This window comes from Eucalyptus grandis, chromosome 3 (assembly GCF_016545825.1).
Source record: "Eucalyptus grandis isolate ANBG69807.140 chromosome 3, ASM1654582v1, whole genome shotgun sequence".
NCBI lineage: Eukaryota > Viridiplantae > Streptophyta > Magnoliopsida > Myrtales > Myrtaceae > Eucalyptus > Eucalyptus grandis.
The window spans coordinates 52,669,445-52,683,234 of record NC_052614.1 but is presented as its reverse complement, the minus strand read 5'-3'; the positions used below and the strand labels follow the sequence as shown (position 1 = coordinate 52,683,234).

At 36.7% G+C, this 13,790-nt stretch overlaps 1 long non-coding RNA gene and 1 pseudogene across 1 annotated transcript; one reads left to right on the top strand and one right to left on the bottom strand.

Annotated features, from left to right (window-relative positions):
• Positions 1-2,943: 2,943 nt before the first annotated feature.
• On the top strand, positions 2,944-3,794 carry LOC120291149. Its single transcript, XR_005548999.1, has 3 exons — positions 2,944-3,111; positions 3,223-3,316; positions 3,409-3,794. It is a non-coding gene; the product is annotated as an uncharacterized LOC120291149 (long non-coding RNA).
• Positions 3,795-5,128: 1,334 nt separating this feature from the next.
• Positions 5,129-12,875, bottom strand: LOC120291960 (annotated as a pseudogene).
• Positions 12,876-13,790: the final 915 nt, after the last annotated feature.

The following is a 13,790-nucleotide window of genomic DNA, read 5'->3' as shown; positions in this document are numbered from 1 at the left end:
TCAGATCCAGACAAAGGAATCTTGTCAATGCATGTCTGAATCAGATGTTATTTTCATTACGTGAACAACGTTATATGTGGATAATAATATTAAATTCTAGTTGTTATGCCAATTGGATATTTTATGCGAGTATCCAGCCTTTTCTTGAGATATTCTTTTCAAGTTTTATCATAAATCATGACTTATATCTCTGGACAAGTTGCAGAGGATAAATGATTTATGGAAATGGAGATAACTCTGCTTTTTGGTCACTTGTAGATGTGGACTGGAAATCCAATTGATGGCTGTGCAATCTTTTGGCGTGCTTCAAGGTAAAATTCTTTTTCCCTTCACGACTGTGAACAATTTTAATTTTGATTGATCTAGCTCTGTCGAGCATTAATTTTCAGTGAGCTTCTTCTTGGCTTTCTTGTTATGCCTCCCCTTCTTTATACCTCTTCTCCTTTCTCTCTCTTTCTCTTTCCCCTTTCCATGGAACTTTTGGCATGCTAAGGTGTGTGGTCATGGTATGATTAAATCTGCTAGAAGCATGATGCCTGCACGAGTGCTTTAGCTCTAGCTGGTCTAGGCCATGTTAATGATTCATTTGATGAGAAGTACCTTCAGTTTTGCCCACTGTCAATTTGTTATTGAAGAATATGGGAGTTTATATTCCTTCATTGGCTTATATTCCTTCCTTCACGTGGCCTATAGTTGGAGGATTGACTTTTTCTGTGTTTGATATATTCTATTACATCAATTGTGGATATGGATGGATATTAGATGTGTGCTAATATTAATTTCTTTTTGCATGATTCATAAGATCACGAGCTTATTAATTTGCAACAGTGCCAATTTCTTTTATCTTCTGTAAAGATATATATATATATATATATATATATATATATATATATTTCTCTTCAAATTCCACACAGTTTTCAGATTATAGCAAACTAATTTGGAGAATGTGGTTATGAACTAATATTTATTTATTAGGTTCAAGTTGCTTCAGGAAGAATGCATTGAGTTCAATAAGCTGGGGCTCCCGTATAATGTTGCTCAGATATGCGTGCTTGAGGTACATCAAACCTAATATAAATGGAGATAAAAAGAACAGGGACATTCGGTGTGATTACTTAGACCTCATTTCATACTCCCAGTTTTTCTTGATGGACAGCTAGTGAGTGAAAATGAGACTGGAAATACAGCACATCAATCAGCCAGGTAATACTAAGATCTCTCTCTCTCTCCAAGCCCCGATCAAACAACAAAAGACACACAAAGAAATGACCAGTACATAGCAACGAGGATACAATTACATAATAAGGATGGACACATTCGTGTTAAGTACTAGTAATAGAAGTTGAGAAAGCTATACAAAAATCAGTTAGCTTGTTGCTCCTCCTCTTAATGAGGCCATTTAGTCTCATTTTCAGAATTGCAGAACCAACCAAAGTGCTTGCTGCTTCTTTCTTCTATCTCATTTCCGTGTCATGCTTTTATTTCTGGTTAGATACAGTTTTTGAACATCAAGAACAATGAAATATTTTGCCAAGTGTGGCTGTTCCTTTGGCATAATTCTATAAAAGAATAATTTTATGACTTTCATTAACATCTGAAAAGCTGTGGTACATTCTTCCTAGCATGATAATTGTAAAGCTGTTAAAATGAAAAGAAAAACTTCCATGGTAATATTGAAACTTAAGAGGAAAAAAAGTTGATATTGAGATGCGACTGCAAGATTAATTTGCAGTCTGAAGTGACCCTTTGTAATAGGAATCTGTTGCTTCCTGGTGCCTATTTTGATGATTATGTGTATTGTTGAACAGGTGGTCAAGTTTCTTTGCATTCCTTTTTATTTAGAAGTCACGATAACTTTTATCATTTTTGTGTGTTACATTTGGTTGTGTCATCGACAGTTCAGCAGGTTCTACAAAGATTGTGGTCTGTAACATTCACGTGCTCTACAATCCTAAAGAGGAGAAATAAAGCTTGGTCAGGTAGTTGATGTCTTCCAATGATTAATGGTTGGATATCCAGCATAATATTCTATCATAAGTATTCTATTATTTGTCAACTATGTTTCTGAATTTGGAAGCTGGGCGTTTTTGTAGTACTCTCAAGGTAGGCTTTTCCATGTCCAGCCAAAAAAAAAAAAAGGAGGTTGAAGGAAAGAGAGATATAGAGAAATGACCCATAATTAATAAGGCTTGCTTACCTTCACCGGGGATAGATGAATTGAATTCATTAAAATTTGGAATACACAAGTTGAGCAGAAAACTCTCTATATATTCACACACTCACAATTGCGAGAAAATCAAAGAGATTTATCACTATACAAAATAGGAAATTAAAAATAACCAAACTGGTCCTAAACCCATGGCTTTCACTGCAGACCTCCAGAAAAAATCTCAAGTCAGTTGACTCAAAATATATCAGCTTGGGTCAACATTTGGCCTGGGTTCACAGAAACTCAAGTTGCATGGGAATGAGTGTTGAGTGTGGCTATGGGGACATTAACTTCAAAGTAAATTACATCGTATTGCAAAATTACTTACCAGCTAAAAAATCATGATGAACATCTGAAGAAAGATTGTTAATAGTATCCAAAAAGCTAGATTCGCATGCATATTGCTTTTTAAGAGTGAACGTATATATTTGTATCTTCACATTTCCATGTTCTATGTACAAGTTTTAAGTATTTATATTCCGATTCCACGAGTCCCACATTGAGTTCAAGGAGAGGACATACTGTGGGATGGTAGGTTACATGTGAAACTCTTTGGTTCAGGACAATACATATTATGTTACTCAACACCCTGGGACTCAGTAAAGATGATCGAGATCTTTTCTATTTAAAAGTGTTTTATACAACGTATTATGTTTAGATAAACCTAGGTGTTCTGTAGATAAAGTAGTTGATGTTGATATTTTGCATCTGTTCAACAGGTAAGGGTTCTTCTCGACGGGGCTTATGCTGTCTCCCGACCTTGGGCTGATGCTCCTGTTGTTCTTTATGCAGTAAAGCTGATTTAGTTTGTTCTCCAACTGATTCAACTTCTAATACGTCATTACAATCTTCTCCTTATGCTGTACCACAGTCCTCTGTACAATTTCATATCCAAGCAGAAGGTAAGTTTTACTTGTTAGATTACCTTTACAATTATTTCGGAAATGATGTTGGCATGTGGGTGGTAGTGCTGTGTGCCTCTCAATTCATTTGTGCTTCATTTGATTTGGCAGTTAAGTTTGTCTGGACTAGATAGAGATAAAGTATCTGGTCAAGCCTCTGCAGAAATTCTCCCAATAATACCAGATAGTCAAAACACTCCATAAGGTTTGAATCAGATTTTAAAGCTGTAAGAGGAAACTTTGAATTTGCCGATGGTTCTGATTTAAACATTGTTTCTTCTTCACGAAATTTTGCAGTGGTCAAACTCAGTTCTGGGTGGACTACAATAAGCTAAAAGATTCTACCTTGGCTGAGCAGAAGCAGCGGGACCTAGATAACAACAAGGAAAATTCTCTTAGTGTGGATGAACCGTCTCAGCATAGGTGTACAGACAGTGACCCAGCATCCTCTGCTAATTCTTGCACCAACAGGCAGACTGCAAGTGACAACTGCAAACTAAATCAATCCAGCAGATGATGATGCAAATGAAAATGGATGACCTTCCATACTTGTTTGGACAAAGAACCAAACTCAAATACTTTGGTTGGGGAAACTGTGTTTCCTCTTGATGATGTCAATTCAAGCAAAGATAAGTGTACTTTTCAGATGGCTTCTTCATGTGTCACTGAGCTATCTGATTTAGATAATTGCAAGCAAAAGATTGCACAGATGTTCTATGGACATCTTCCTTTATGGGCGAAAACTGTACTAGTGGGGTCACTATAGATGTTGAATCTCTAGATTCAAATGATGCAAAGATACTTCGCTTGTCTTGTCGTGCCAAAAGTCTACTTCTGGCAATGCTGAAACCGCTTTTCAGAAATTGCAGGGCATATAATATCTCCACCAGTCAATGACAAACAGGATAATATTTTAACCTCACATGTTGAGTTACTTGGGGATACAATGGATGGCTCAATGGATGAGGAGCTGAAGAAGTTGTCTCTCCATGAGCCAGAAGAATGAAGCATGCAAGTTGGATATTCTTGTGAGGATGACGCCACATTCTTATCTGCATTACACAACGTAGGAGGTGCAGATTCCTCTCCTGTTAGTAAAATTGTCAAGGAGTTTCATCTGGTTTGGAATTTAAGCCTGTTGAAGGAGAGATCTCTACGTATGATCCTTCATTGTGGACACCAATGGAGATAGCTACAGCAACTGGCAGTGCAGATTGTCTTTTCTGGAGCATCCCCTCAAACTTAAGAGCACATATGCCGAAGTAGAGGTAGATTATACATTCTTGAGATTCTTTCTTGATTTGTTTATTTTAGTATACTTGTATAATAGACTGCATAAAAAGGAGTCTAGACCAGTCTAGACCAAGATATCAATGCATGCATCTATGCACGATTATTCTAGCTAACTCAGGAAGCTAAACTTTCTCTGCTTCTCTGTGCATTCCCTTGATCATTTCGCTGCTGACTTTCATGATAACAGAGTTTCCCCGTATGAAATTTTAGAAATATGATATTTTCCGTTGTTCCTATCTGGTTTTTGCCACACCTAAATAGATGGTAAAGAACTCTACAATTGATTAGATGCTTCCTGATGCATCTGTGTTAAGCAAAATGTGGATTTTTTCTACTATATGAAGAGTGCTACGGCTGAAAATATTTTTAACTAAGAATGTTCTGGTCTGAGGAGATAGTATTTGTATAATCCTTTGAAGAAGCTGGATGCATTCGTGTTATAAAAGGGCTAAAGTGGATTGAGCAGGAGCAGTAATCAAGATAAGGTGATCTACTACTATGAACTGCATTGCTATCCTCTGAAACTAGTCTTCACAATTAGGACTGCACATAGTTGTCAAGACTCAAAAATCTTGCAGAGAACTACTTGTTTCATAGTGACGATGTTTGAGGAAGTTTGACATCTCATATTTACTTCACCTGATGGAAATTTGCAGGAAAGATAAACATTTTGGCAAATATTTGTTCTTTCCTGATAAAGATAACAGCATTCAATGGTGGTTAACTAAATCGAAAATTCAATGGAAAAAAAGTAGAGTGAGGATTCTACGAGAAGATTTACCTTCAGTTCAGGCTCAGGCTGATTGATGTACCAAATCCAATTAGGCCTTTTGTTCAGGAGTTCATAGAACAGGCGATGAGTCCCAGAACCCAGCTCGAAGTACAGACACTTCCCAAGATCAGGATAAGCTCTCTTGATCCCCAAAATGGCTTCTGAGTTTTCTCGTCCTGAAAAATCGAGAACTCCCCTCCATGCACAATAACCTGAATACCTACAAAACAGTTGCTATCATTTCACACTACAAGCTCAAATGCAAGTCTTTTGCGATATTTAAAATAAAATAAAAAAGGCATGGGGGTCTGAATTCATTGGTTTCAGAAAGAACCTCAGTTTAAGGTCGGGGAGGAAACTCTGTCGAATGGAAGACAGACACCCATCTGCTGCGATAAGCAAGTCACCGGTTTTGTCAATTGTATAATTGGTCTTGAGAACTCTAGTTTTGATTTTGACTTCAGCCCTAGTCGTCAGATAGGCTGAATGACAGGAACACATGACCCCATAACACAACATTCGGTGGTAGTTCCTTGCAAAGAAGGCCATGGAGGTCAGTCCAGTGCGCTACTCTGAAATTGAATTCCTCATCCCTTGTGAGCACCTGGCTCACTTAGCCTGAATTGGATACAACGAGACCATGTATTCGAACTAATTCAGAGGTGAACTCAGTCTAATTTGGTGTAACTATTGAAACCAAACCAAGACGGTGAAACAATCAATTTGGTTGTTGGGTTTTACTTTTGTCACAAAGAGAGGATATGATCCTCATGTTATTTCACAGAAACAATATGTTTTATGCGCATCTTTACACGTTTCTTGTTTGAGAGGAACAATTTTTCTACTGTTGTACAATGACTATTGCTGCCGTAACAAGAAATAGGTAAATTATATGCATCAGTTGCCCAAGTTCAAGTGCTTCAGTAGATGAAATGATCATTAACTTTCTTAACACAAATCTAGGTGACACTAGTCAGAAAACATGTGACGGTTTGGCTCGAAATGATTGAGAATTATAGCTAGATAGTGACGGCCGAATATTTTTATGCAGTAGTCTTATAATATAACCGTGACATTTGCCAAAACTAGTCAGACAATTTGAAGAATCAAACGCATATTATTTGCAATACCCACCTTGCAAGCGATGTGATTAGTTGTCCACATTACATTAGCCATGTCGAATAAATGAATGATATGTTCGCGTGTTTGCAGTATTGTAATTAAAGAAATGTTTTGGTGAAAGTGCGCATTTTGGGCTATTCTTTTCAGCTATCTAAAAATACTATGTTAGAAAATTTATTTTCCTTCTCGATAAGTAATCACCGGCATTCCTGTTTCTTGATATATGAATGCATGCATGGCTAACTTTGATGCAGTGATAAATCTAGAATATTTTGTTATTCATCAAATTGCCAAATTTATGAGGGTAAGGGACAAGTTTTCAGCTGCTATACAAGGACTATTGCCGCTGTAACAAAAAACAGGTAAATTACTTGCATTTAGCTTAATCCAAGTGCTTTAGTAGATGAAGTGATCCTTAATCCTCTTAAGGTAAATCTAAGGGGACATCGGTTGGAACATGTGGCAGTTTGGTTGAGAATCATGGCTAGATAGCGACGGCCGGATAGTCTTTTAATGGCCATGACATCTTCCAAAACTAGTCAAATAGAATAAAAAATCAAACACAAATTTTTTTTGTGATACCCATCATGCAAGCACTGTTATTGGTCGTCCGTGTTGCGTTAGCCATGTATAACAATGAACTATTAGTTTGACATGTTTGCTTTATTGTAATTAGAAAAATGTTTCAATTGAAGTGTGGATCCTAGAATATTCTTTTCAGCTATCTAAAGGTGCTACGTTATAAACTTTATTTTCCTTTTCAATAAATAATCACCAACGTCCCTATTTGTCGATATGTGAGTGCACATGGCTAGCTTTGATGCAGTGATGGATTGGGAATATTTTCTTATTCATAGATCAAATTGACTAATTTGTGAGGGTACGGAACATGCTTTCTACTGTTGTACAATAACCATTGCTGTTGCAATAAGAAACAGGTAAATTACATACATCAATTGGCTTAATCTAAGTGTTTTAGTAGATGGAAGACAAATCTAAGGTGACATCAATCGAAACATATGACGGTTTGACCTGGAATGATTGAGAATCATAGATAAACAATGACGGCTAGATATTTTATACAATAGTCTTATAATATGACTATGACATATACCAAAATTAGTTAGATATTTTCAAAAATCAAATACATAAATTATTTATGATACCCATCACGCGAACACTATGATTGGCTGTTTGCATTACATTAGCCATGTAGAACAACAATGAACTATAAGTTCGACATGTTTGCTTTATTGTAATTAGAGAAATTTTCGATCGAAGTGCGGATTCTGGGATATTCTTTTCGGCTATCTAAGGTGTTATGTTAGAAACTTTCTTTTCCTTTTCAATAAGTAATCATTGACGTTCCTATTTCTGGATTTGTGAATGTAGACATGGCTAGCTTTGATGTAGTTATAGATCAGGAATATTTTCTAATTCAAAGATCAAGTTGACTAATTTGTGAGAATGAAAAACAAGTTTTCCAGCTGCTGTACAAGAACTATCGCTACTGTATCAAGAAACAGGTAACTTACATATATCAGTTGGCCTAATCCAAATGCTTTAGTATATAAAATGATCCTTAGCACTCTTAACACAAATCTGAAGTGACATCGATCTGAACATGTGACAATTTGGCTCGGAATTATTGAGAATTATTGCTAGACAACGATGACCAAATATTTTATGCAATAGTCCTATAATATGGGCATGACATTAAAACTAGTCAAATTATTTCAAAAATCAAACACATAAATTATTTATGATACCCATCATGTGAGCACTATGATTAGTCGTCTATGTTGCGTAAGCCATGTAAAACAATGAAGCATAAGTTTGAGATGTTTGCTATATTATAATTGGATAAATGTTTCGGTCAAAGTGCAGATGTTGGGATATTCTTTACTGTTATTTAAAGGTGCTAAATTAGAAACTTTCTTTTCTTTTTCAATAAGTAATCACCAGCATTCTTATCTTTGGATATGTGACTGCAGACATGACTAGTTTTGACACAGTGATAGGTCATGAATATTTTCTTATTCATGGATCAAGTTGATTAGTTTGTGAGGGTGAGGAACAAGTTATCTACTACTATACAAGGACTATTGCTGCCGTAACAGGAAACAGGTAAATTACATACATTAGTTAGCCTAATCTTAGTGCTTTAGTAGATAAAATGACCCTTAACTCTCTTAACACAAATCTAAGGTGACATTCATCGAAACATGGGGCAGTTGGACTGTAAATGACTAATAATCATAGTTAGATAATGACGGCCTAATATTTGATGCAATAGTCTTATGATATGGCTATGACATCTGCCAAAACTAGTCAGACAACTTGAAACAACTTGAAGAATCAAACGCAGAAATTATTTGTGATACCCATCATACGAGTGATATGATTAGTCATCCGCATGACATTAGCCATGTCGAACGAATGAACGATAGGTTCAATGTATTTGCTGTATTGTAATTAAAGAAATGTTTTAATTAAATTGTGGATTTTTGGCTATTCATTTTGGCATCTAAATGTACCATGTTAGAAACTTTCTTTTCCTTTTTGATAAGTAATCACAGGCGTTCCTATTTCTTAATATGTGAATGCATACATAGCTAGCTTTAACACAGTGATAAATTGGGAATTTTTTTCTTATTCAAAAATCAAGTTGACTAATTTGTCAGGGTAAGAAACAAATTTTTGCTGCTGTACAAGGACTATTGCTATTGTAACAAAAAAACAAGTAATTCTCATGCATCAATTGGCTTAATCCAAGTGCTTCAGTAGATGCAATGATCCTTATCTCTCTAAACACAAATTTAAGGTGACATTGGTCAAAACATATAGTGGTTTGGCCCAGAATGACTTAAAATCATAGCTAGACAGTGACGGCCAGATATATTATGTAGTAGTTTTATAATATGGTCATGACATCTACCAAAACTAATCAGATAGTTTCAAAAATCAAACACATAAAACATTTATGATACCCATCACGCGAGCACTATGATTGATCGTCTGCATTGCATTAGCCATGTAGAACAATGAGTTATTAGTTTGACATGTTTGCTTTGTTGTAATTGGAGAAATGTTTCAATTAAAGTGTGGATTTTGGGATATTCTTTTCGGCTATCTAATATTGCCATGTTAGAAATTTTATTTTTCTTTTTAATAAGTAACCACCGGCATCCTTATTTTTTTATATGTGAGTGGATACATGGTTAGCTTTGTCACGGTGATAGATTATGAATATTTTCTTATTCACAGATCAAGTTGATTAATTTGTGAGGGTAGAGAACAAGTTTTTTGCTACTGTATAAGGACTATTGCTGTTGTAACAAGAAATAGGTAAATTACATGCATTAGTTGGCTAGCCAAGTGGTCCAATAGATGAAATGATCATTAACCCTCTTGAGACAAATGTAAGGTGACATCCGTTGGAACATGTGGCGATTTGGCCCAAAATGATTGAGAACCATAACTTGACAGTGACGGCCAGATATTTTATGTAGTAATATTATAATATGGCCATGACATTTGCCAAAACTAGCCAAAAAATTTAAAAAATCAAACACACAAATTATGTATGATACCCATCACGCGAGCACTATAATTGGTCATCAGCATTACGTTCGCTAGTAGAACAATGAACTATAATTTCGACATGTTTGCTTTATTGTAATTAGATAAATATTTCAATCAAAATGCAGATTTTGGGATATTCGTTTTGGTTATCTAAAGGTGCGTTGTTAGAAATTTTCTTTTGACAAGTGAATGCATATAGACTAGCTTTGACGCAGTGATAAATCAAGAATATTTTTTTATTCAAAGATCAAGTTGACTAATTTGTGAGGGTGAGGAACAACTTTTCTGATGCCATACAAAGACTATTGCTGCTGTAACAAGAAACTGGTAAATTACATGCATTAGTTGGCCTAAACAGAGTGCTTCCGTAGGTGAAATGATCCTTAATCCTCTTAACACAAATCAAATGTGACATCGGTCAGAACATGTGGTGGTTTGACTCGAAATGATTGAAAATCATAGTTAGATAGCTACGGTTGGATATTTTATAAAGTAATCTTATAACATGGCCATGACATCTGCCATTGTTTCAAAATCAAACACATAAATTATTTATGATACCCATCACGCAAGCACTGTGATTGGTCGTTGGCGTTGTGTTAGCCACGTAAAACAATGAACCATAAGTTTGTCATTTTTGTTGTACTAGGGAAATGTTCAGTCGAAGTGTGGATTATAGAATATTCTTTTTGACTATCTAAACGTGCTACGTTTGAAACTTTCATTTCCTCTTCAATAATCACTGGAAATCCTATTTCTGGATATGTGAATGCATATATGGTTAGCTTTCACATAGTGATCTATCATGAATATTTTGTTATTCATAGACCAAGTTGACTAATTTGTGAGGGTAAAGAACAAGTTTTCTGCTGTTGTGCAAGGACTTTTGTTGCTGTAACAAGAAATGGGCAAATTATGTATTAGTTGGCCTAATCTAAGTGGTTTAGTACATAATTGATCCTTAACTCTCCCAAGAAAAATCCAAGGTGACATTGGTCGAAACATATGGCAGTTTGGCCTAGAATGGTGGAGAATCATAGTTGGATAGCAACAACGGGATATTGTGTGCAGATAACTTATAATAGGGGTCATGACATCTATTAAAACTAGTCAGATTGTTTCAAATATCAAACATAGAAATTATTTATGATACCCATCACACGAGCACTGTGATTGGTCGTCCACATTACATTAACCATGTAGAACGATTAACCTTAAGTTCGACATGTTTGTTGTATTGTAATTAGGAAATGTTTTGGTTGAAGTGCGGATTTTGGGATTTTTTTGGCTATTTAAAGATGTGACGTTAGAAACTTTCTTTTCCTTTTTAATAAGTAAGCCTTGGCATTGCTATTTCTTGATATATGAATGCATAGATGGTTAGCTTGGATGCAGTGATAGATTAGGAATATTTTCTTATTCAAAGATCAAGTTGACTAATTTGTGAGGGTGAGGAACAAGTTTTCTACTGCTGTACAATGACTATTATTATTGTAATAAAAAAAAAGGTAAATTACATGCATCAGTTGACCTAATTCAAGTGCTTCAATAGATGAAATGATCATTAACCCTCTTAACACAAATCTAAGGTGACATCGGTTAGAACATATGGCAATTTGGCTTGAAGTGATTAAAAATTGTAGCTAGACAGCAATAATCACATATTTTATGCAATAATCTTATAATATGATCATGACTTCTACAAAAACTTGTCAAGCAATTTCAAGAATCAAACACAAAAATTATTTGTGATACCCATCATGCGAGTGATGTAATTAGTTGTCCACATTACATTAGTCATGTCAAATGAATGAACAATAGGTTTGACGTATTTGCTATATTGTAATTAAAGAAATGTTTGGTTGAATTGTAGATTTTGGGATATTCTCTTCTGCTATCTAAAGATACCATGTTAGAAACTTTCTTTTCTTTTCGATAAGTAAACACTAGCATTCTTACTTTCGTGACAACCTGAATTTTCAAATTTTGTTTTCAATTAAATAAATCGGGCTTTTCATTGACGCGCCTATAGCGCTATTCTCTGAGTTGATCACTCATGAGATTACTAGACTATCGGGAAAGCCACTAAGGTATTTTAACGCAATGGACTTGAGAATTCGACTAGGAATCGACTATTCAACCGTATTGATCTACAAGGGTCATTACGGGACCGTCAAAATTGATCAGAGACCGGAGATAAATCGATTCGATAAAGATATGTGATTAGTATGTGGGTGATTCCACTGATTGCAAAATTTTTGTCGAACGACACTAGATTGATTTTTCTGTCATTTTTTGTACCATGTGTCCGTATTTGAAATCTCAAGATTTTCACGACAATCGAGAATTACCAATGAGTCGAAGATGTACAATGTGGCTTGAAAACAATCAACCACGGTCCAATGCACTAAAAATTCATAAAAGCTACCCGATAGACTAAATCACGCTAAAATCACGTCGGATTGAAATTAACCGCGAATTTAAACCCGATTTCAGAAATTGAAAGTTCTATCGTGTCACAATTCATTTTAGGAATGTCGACTTAACCTCCGAAAAAATTTTGGCGATTCCAAGATTTTTACGGAAAATCATTCGGACGTTTTGGAAATTAACAGAAATTCGGATGGGCTCATTTGAAGGGAATTTTGGCCTCCTTACCAAGCTATTTGGCGATGGGGACTTGCAGAAATTTGTATGAGATTTTTCTACAGCGAAATTGGACATCTAATTGGAAAAATTCATGGAGGAATTGAAGCTCAATTGATGAAATTCAGAGCTTGTAGAAGGGCCTGGATTTTTAGCATCAAAAAATGATTATTTGGTAAAATTTATTCTAGAAAGAAATAGGGGACATGCAATCAATGGAGGGATATTATTTGTAGACCTTCCCATTTTCTTGCCCAAGCTTGCCGAGCACGCTGAACCGTTCCCATCCTCTTCGCGCATCCAGCCGCTTCCCTCCTTGCTGCCGACTTACTTGCTTCACTTTCATTTTGGCTTTTTATCCCTTTCGTTTGTTCCTTCGAGGCAGCACTCTCATCGTTGTTTCTCTCTCTCTCTCTCTCACGCCTGCCGCACCATCTTCATCCACCGAATTTCCCTCTGCCATTCGTCCGAAGCTGCCCCACCGTGGTCCGCATCTCCGTTCCAGTCAACCCTGCAGCGCCACCGATCCTCCTTTGCCTCGGTTTCCTTCGATTTCTTCATCTCTGCCAACGCCTCCACCAGCTGGCCACCTCCCTTCCTCCCCTCTGAGGCTGCTACCACCCGTCTGCTCCCCATCAATCCTATCTCCACTTCCTCTCTCACGCTGCGGTTTCACCCCAGCATTCCAGCAGCCCACCGAGTCAACAAAACCGGTGAAGCTCTCCCCCAACGTTGACCGCAAATCTCCACTCGTCTAGCATCAATCGACCGAAGCAGCACACGCCAGCGAAGCAACTCCACCGATCCACCTCTGCCACCGAAACAGTTTCTGCTTTGCCGCTGCCAGCCCATCCTCGCCCGAAGCAAGCTTCAGCCCGTTCGAAGCCACACCAGCGAATTTCACGGCCCGTGCGTTCAGCCCACATGAATTCCAGCCCATCTTTAGTCTTGGTCAAGCCCATTTGAAGCCCACAAGTTCAGCCGCTGCAGCCGTGAACTTCAGCCCACTGAAGCAAGCCCAACCCGCAGACCAAGCCCAGCACTTGCTGTGGACTTACAAGGCCTTTTGGGCGCAGTCCAAGTGTCTGTTGACGCCACCAAAAGTTCGGATTTCGGCCACCGCGTGGTGAACCGGTTTTCACTGGTAAGTTTATGCACTAAACTCTTCTTAGTAGGCTAATGACATTTAAGGGATGTTTAGTTTAAATTAATTAGGGATTGGGTGGTTAGTTAAATTAGATTAGTGATTTAATTAGTTAAT